The sequence below is a fragment of the Podarcis pityusensis genome (genome assembly GCF_964106645.2).
Source record: "Podarcis pityusensis genome assembly, chromosome: 9".
Classification (NCBI taxonomy): Eukaryota; Metazoa; Chordata; class Lepidosauria; order Squamata; family Lacertidae; genus Podarcis; species Podarcis pityusensis.
In genome coordinates this window covers 2,670,582-2,677,924 of record NC_138034.1, presented here as the reverse complement: position 1 = coordinate 2,677,924, position 7,343 = coordinate 2,670,582, and the positions used below count along the sequence as shown (strand labels likewise).

Here is a 7,343-nt window from a genome sequence, read left to right as displayed (position 1 = left end):
TAACTTTTAAAGCAACATCCTGGTTTTCTCTTGCTTTAGGGTGAAAATACGGTAATTTTGTTTGTTCATTTAAAAAAACACAACCTGAATTCTGAACAGAATGAAAAAGGAAACATCCTTAGCCCAGATAAAATGTGTAAATATGGTGTATCCACAAGTAAAAATAGCAAAATATTAATGCAACAGAATGTGTTGGTGCCAACTAGATACCTGTTCAGGCAATGGCAGCCAGAGATTATTCTGTATCACATATAGATAGGCCTCCTGTGATGCTAGCTCAGATAGGCCAGTCACTGCCAGATGTTTTACTGCTACCATCCCCACCACAAAATGTCTTACCACATAACAATGAAGATGTCATGCAGACAGCTGCACAGTGATAGCACACAGCCAAGAATACATGGAATGTACATCCAGATATTTTGATTTTTGGGGATCTAGCAGGTGGCAACACGAGAACTGGCCTTTTCAGTGGTGGCTCCCCAATTGTGGAATGCTTTCCCCATGGAGGCTCACCTGGCGCCACCATTACATATTTCTAGGAGCCAGGCAAAAACATTCCTTTTTCACCTGGCCATTCGCTTTTAAATATCTGTGGTGTTTTTGAGTGGGTGGGATGTTTTAATCTAGTTTTGACAAAAAAAGAATTGTCTTTTAGATGGTTCTATATTTTTAATGCTGGTTTTAATGTATGTATTTGTTTTTTGCTTAAACTATTGTTAAGTTGCTTTGAGTTGTCATGGCAAAAAGCAACTAATAAGTTAAATGGGCACACTCCATTGTCTCTCAAGACAGATGGATGCCAACAGCAAATAAACAGTGCTCAGAACCCACTACGGAAATTCAGTGGTGCAACAGGTGCAGCTGTAAAAATTACATACACAGTGATACCTCGGGTTAAGTACTTAATTCGTTCTGGAGGTCCGTTCTTAACCTGAAACTGTACTTAACCTGAAGCACCACTTTAGCTAATGGGGCCTCCTGCTGTTGCCGCGCCGCCAGAGCACGATTTCTGTTCTCAACCTGAAGCAAAGTTCTTAACCTGAAGCACTATTTCTGGGTTAGCAGAGTCTGTAACCTGAAGCGTATGTAACGTGAAGCGTATGTAACCCGAGGTACCACTGTAGTTGTAAATTTGGGAGGTTTATCTGGATGGAAGGCCCATAATTACTGGTTGTAAAACAGGTTTGGTCAGGAGAAGGTTAATGGTACCAGGAGTTCATCTGGAGATTATCTTGATGGCTGTGGCATCTTGATGGTGGTCAAGTACCCTCCTTTGTTAAGGAGATATTTCTTAATGGATGGGCTATTTTGGAAGGAGAGAGACAGTTGAGAGTTGGGGCTTTGCCTCCCCGCCCCCCCACAGCAGTGCTGGAAAAGATCCAGAGGCCTGACTTGCTCTTGCTAATTCATTGGGGATTCCCTTAGCAATCTGATGGGAGCAGTATCTGCTGAAGTTAATGCTGTGAACCTGTATATATGTAGAAGCAAAATCTTAAATGACATAAACAAAACCTGTCTCCAGTGATGATTCCAAGGAAACCAACCCTGAAACCTCTTGGCCCTAGGAGGCTGGGCCATGCTTGACAACGTAATCTGACCTTTTGTTTGTATCTGTTTTACCCCACACTCAGACCCCACCTGGCTTCCTAAGGGGCAAAAGTACATGTTGTTTCTCTTAGTTGACCTTTGTTTCATATTTGCCCTATATTCTAAAGCAGTATATGCCACTGCCTCAATTCCACAGGCAAGGGGCTATAAATATACAGCCAAGTCTTGTGTTAGATTTTTTTAGAGAGAGAGTGAGCAGTGGACTTACAGACCGTAGATTCCCTACAGCATCTTCTGGAAGGAGAAGGGCCTTTGACTTCTGCTGGTGCCATGTAAGATATATCCTACTGCCGGGCATTTCCTGTGTTTATTCCTTGATTGTACTCCTGTTGTTTTATAAATCAACCCAAATGTTTATTTAATTAAATTGGCATAATCTGAGGAGGAGGGGCTCTTATTTCACCCCATGTTCTACTGCTGTACAATTAATAGCTCATAATTCCTGAAATATTACATCTCTGGGAAAGCCTTCTTGAACAAAAGCATTTTCAGTGAGCACATGAACATCACAGTGCTGGGTGCCTGTCTAATTTCAGCTGGCAACTGATTCCAGAGGGTTGGAGCTGCAACACTAAATGTCTGATTTCTAGTCCAAACTAAGCCCACCTCTGGGTCATGCCATGTGGTCAGCAGTGCCCCAACGGAGGAAGGCAGTTGCTGGGCAGCGATATATGGGTGAGGCAGTTCCTTAGCTAATTATCTAATTACTGAGGACCCCCTGTTTTTCAAAGGCCAAGCCATGGACCCTCACTTTTGAAAATTTTGATAACTATGATAGTTACCTCTGCAAAGCAATGTTGGGGTAGCCCCTAATAAGCAAAGGATTTTAGGTATACTAAAAAAACAGGCTAGGGCTGGTTTTCAACATCCTGATAAATCAGCAGCTAAACAGCATGATATTTTGATATATCACAATGTCTGAAATTGGAGATCAGGCATGGAGATGAGGGAAGAAGCAGCCATGGAGATCAGATGGGGGGGGGGAGAGAAAGCGGAGTCACCTCCACCTCATGGTTTGAGTGGGAGGGGAGGGGGATTGGGGGCTGGCAGCCAGCGAAGATGCAGTCCACTGTGTCTGCTGCTGCTTTCCTGCTGACTAAGAAGAGCTGTTCCGCCCTGAAGTGAGGGTGATCAGCTTTTATCCATCAGTGTGAGGGGAAGGCAGCACCTCACAATCGGCTGCCCAGCTTTTCCTCACGCAAGCAGCGATGTATTGCTGCATGTTGTCCTGTCAAAATCGTTACCACGTTGTGATTCAAAACCGATTTTGGCCAATATATTGAAAAATTGCACAGAAGTAAAACAGACCATAAAATTGTGATATCACCATGCAAAAATGATAAAAAATTAGTGGGGGGGGGCAGGCAAGGGAACCACTGCCTTAGGTGACTGTCTGGTGCAAAGAGTCAGAATGGTCTCTGAAGTTTTCAAGTCCGTGGCTTCAGTAAATGAGCTGACCCAGAATGTTGGAAGAGAAGCTGCAGAAAGAAATTGAGACATTTTTAAGGGAAAATTGTGGAACAACATTCCCTGCTACCTGGCCAATTTGCTGACCTTTTTTGCAGATAATATAATAAATATATTATTAAAAGTACAGTAATAAAGAGAGAAATAGTTATAAATAAGAATATAATAATAATACTTTACTTAATAATCATGGAAAGATATGTCCATAAATGGGCATGTTCTCCTATGGACAGAGAGCCACAGAAATAAAACAGACAGATGACTCAAGAGACCCAGAGGTGTGCTTCACCTCATATGTTTTCACACGCAAGGTTTCCAAAACAGAATCTCAATCGCAAATAGCATATTTAAATTATGGATTGCAGTGTGCCTGTCAGAAGACACAAACTGCGCACCTTCTGCCGTGACTCTTGCAGCGTAGGCATGCATGTGACTTGGCCTGCCCTGCCTCTCTTTGCACTGGCATCCGCAAAAGGGTACAGGCAGGGTCAGATGACACAGCCACACATTTAAAGGGAAAGCGGGCGATCTGGGAAGGATTAACAACAGAGCAGAAGCCACCGCAGGGGAAGTGGATGGTGGCTTTGTAAGGGGAAAAGATGCATATTCAGGAAAAAGCATAAGACTGCCATCTTAAAGGGTTTGGTTTATATCTGCAAGAAAAGAAAGGCAACTGAAATGTGGGCATGCCTCAGGTTTGGTGTGCCGGGAGAAGCGTGAGTATCCCTCTAAACTGATGCCATGCACACGCTCCAACCATCTCAGGATGATGACAGGCACAGGAGGAGCCGTCATCTGCAGCCAAGAGATAGAAAGAAAAAATAGATTCTAGGGCCCGCCCTAGCCAGATTCCCTTCTCACCCAGCAGCAGGCAAAATTCCCATGTAACAGAGGCAATCCTGCCACCAGCTGCCTCTGCCAGCCTATTTAGGGCATCATTAAGGCTGCTCAAGTGTGATCAGACTTCTCTGGGAAATGTTTATGTGCAAATGTCACCTATTGTGCTCTTCTGCAGTTCCTGTTCCTTTCAAAGAGCCTCATGCAAGGGGACTCCCTAAGGATTGGGCCCCATATAAATTAGTGCATTGGGTGCAGTTTGGATTTCTCACCTCCTATCAGACTCCACAATCTCTTGGAACAACCCTTCCTGATAATGTCAAAATGTTTTGTTCTGATTATATTTTCTGTTTGAAGTTTTTTCCTGGCAATTTTGAAAAACTCAGCCTTAATGCCAGACAAGAAGCAGCTGTAGATTCAGACCAGGTATTATGAGTGCACATACACCAAACGAGCCATCATGCATGGGACCAGGCAACTCCACAACACAGACTCTTGGTTCAGCTCCAGTGCAGTCACCCACAGTGTAATTTATTGTTCACAAAATCATAACACACTTTCTGAATCAAGAGATGCTTGAAGAAGACCATCTGCAATTCTCAGTCAGCACTGAGCAACTGCTAGCAGAGAATGCAAATTAAAATTGATTTTCAATATGTGGTTATTGTACTAATCAGTTAATGTGCTATTGCTTTCTAATGAGAAATGGTCTGGTATCAGAAGACCACCTTACAGTGAATCAGATCAGGCCAGTAGTCCATTCAGTTGAGGGTCATCATTTTGAGCCAAACCCTGTTCTGACAAGGCTCGTAAGCAGCCTTTACCATGTCACAGGTACCCCCTGAGCATGTGCAGAGTGTGCACATGTCCCTTGGAGAGACAACTTTACCAGATGTACACATCCCCAGAGGTTGGCCAAGACTGGTCAGTACAAATGGCAATGCTGTTTGTCTTCATGACAACATTTACAGGTAGCAGAAGTAGTGCAAGAAAGATTTAATAGTGCCCTAAGTGAAAATGGACTTTCCAGGTGTCTGGTTTTGGTTTCACATGGGTAAGAAGCGTGGGAAGGGAGACAAGAAGGATGCATATATAAGGGATCCTGAGGGTCATCTAGTCCAACCCCTTGCAATGGAGGAATCGCAGCTAAAGCATCCATGACAGTTGGCCACCCAACCTCTGCTTAAAGACCTCCAAGGAAGGAGAGCCCACCACCTCACAATGAGTTTGTTCCACTGTTAAACAGCTCTTACCATCAGAAAGTTCTTCCTGATGTTTAGTTGGAATTTCCTTCTTGTAATTTGAAGCCATGGGTTCGGGCCAAACCTTCCAGAGCAGGAGAAAACAAGCTTGCTTCATCTTCCATGTGACAGTCCTTGATATATTTGAAGATGGCTATCATATCTCGGCGGTTCGAATCCCCCGTGGCGGGGTGCGCTCCCGTCGTTCGGTCCCAGCGCCTGCCAACCTAGCAGTTCGAAAGCACCCCCGGGTGCAAGTAGATAAATAGGGACCGCTTACCAGCGGGAAGGTAAACGGCGTTCCGTGTGCTGCGCTGGCTCGCCAGATGCAGCGTGTCACGCTGGCCACGTGACCCAGAAGTGTCTGCGGACAGCGCTGGCTCCCGGCCTATAGAGTGAGATGAGCGCACAACCCTAGAGTCTGTCAAGACTGGCCCGTACGGGCAGGGGTACCTTTACCTTTACCTTTACCATATCTCCTCTCTGTCTCCCCTTCTCCATGCTAAACATACCCAGCTCCCTCAACCGTTCCTCATAAGGCTTCCTTTCCAGACCCCTGGTCAACGTTCCGGCGTGTCAATTTCCTTCTTAAATTGTGGTGCCCAGAACATCAAGTGTGGCCTGGCCAAGGCAGAATAAAGCAGGACTATACTATTACTCCATATGCAAAGTACCAAGCCTTTATAATGCATTTCATTTCAGTTGGCATGGAATATCCTTTGACCTCCATTCATGGAAGCTGCCCATTAAAAAAAAAAAAAAAGAACTGGACATATGCAAATTTGTGGCCTTGCAAATGAGCCTTCCACCTTTTCCCTCATCCATTCTCAAGATGGCAATTAATGCTGGGACATTTCCTTCAGGGTGACCTAGTTTTAATTCTCTCTGCATTGCTTCCGGATTATCTTCCTGGAGCTTTTTTCTAGTGGGAGTAGGTTGAATCAAAACATACCATTTGGGACAGGCAATATAAAATCCTGATGTTTACCAATCTATAGGTTATTTCCCCCCAAATGCCAGCATAGATAAGTGTCATTAACTTTATCCATATCCAATTTCCATCTGTGGCATTTAGAGGGAAAGGAGAAACTACCTCTTTCCCATGACTCTCGTTGATGTCATCAGTTTAATGGAAATTCCTGCGTGGCCCTCCCTTAATCTCAGCTCCACAGCTGTTGCAAACCACACTGAATTTTCCTCCAGGAACAGAAGGTGTCTGTGTTGCTGGGTTTTCACGGGTGGCCCAAGACTCTTGCATTGGAGTGGTTCTTTTTGGAGGAGGGTGAATCATAGAATCATATTACAGATAGGTAGCCGTGTTGGTCTGCCATAGTCAAAATAAAAAAAATTCTTCCAGTAGCACCTTTAAGACCAACTAAGTTAGTTCTTGGTATGAGCTTTCGTGTGCAAGCACACTTCTTCAGATACACTGAAACAGAAGTTGCCAGATCCTTCTATATAGTGAGAAGGTGGGGAGGGGTATTACTCAGAAGGGTGGTGGGAATGGGAGATTGGCAGATAGCTGAGATGAGCCTGCTGACGACTCTTAACGACTGTAATAGGTCTTACAGGAAAAGGCAAGGGGTGAGAAGGTGAGAAATGGCTTAGTCATGTATAATGGGATAAGAATCCAATGTCTTTGTTCAAACCAGGTCTCTCCATGGTTTTAAGTTTGGTAATGAGTTGCAATTCAGCAGCTTCTCTTTCCAGTCTATTTCTGAAATTCCTTTGTAGTAAAACAGCTACTTTGAGATCTTGTATAGAATGTCCTGGGAGATTGAAGTGTTCTCCTACTGGTTTCTCTGTTTTGTGATTCTTGATGTCAGATTTATGTCCATTTATTCTTTGGCGTAAGGTTTGGAATCATAGAATCATAGTGGTTGCTATTGGTTTCTTTAAATATTTATTTTAGGTCTTCTTGTGATTTATGTGCAAATTGTTCAGTTTGCTTGTGTGTTAATGTTTGATTTATTGCTTATGACTACTTTTGCTATAAGGGATGCAGGTGGTGCTGTGGTCTAAACCACTGAGCTTAGGGCTTGCCGATCAGAAGGTCAGCGGTTCGAATCCCCACAACGGGGTGAGCTCCTGTTGCTTGGTCCCTGCTCCTGCCAACCTAGCAGTTTGAAAGCACGTCAAAGTGCAAGTAGATAAATAGGTACCGCTCTGGTGGGAAGGTAAATGTGT

At 44.1% G+C, this 7,343-nt stretch overlaps 1 long non-coding RNA gene across 1 annotated transcript; it reads right to left on the bottom strand.

Annotated features, from left to right (window-relative positions):
* Positions 1-2,859: 2,859 nt before the first annotated feature.
* On the bottom strand, positions 2,860-5,316 carry LOC308485694. The gene is made up of 3 exons (XR_013990680.1): positions 5,169-5,316; positions 3,259-3,731; positions 2,860-3,089 (listed from the first exon to the last, which is right to left on the bottom strand). It is a non-coding gene; the product is annotated as an uncharacterized lncRNA (long non-coding RNA).
* Positions 5,317-7,343: the final 2,027 nt, after the last annotated feature.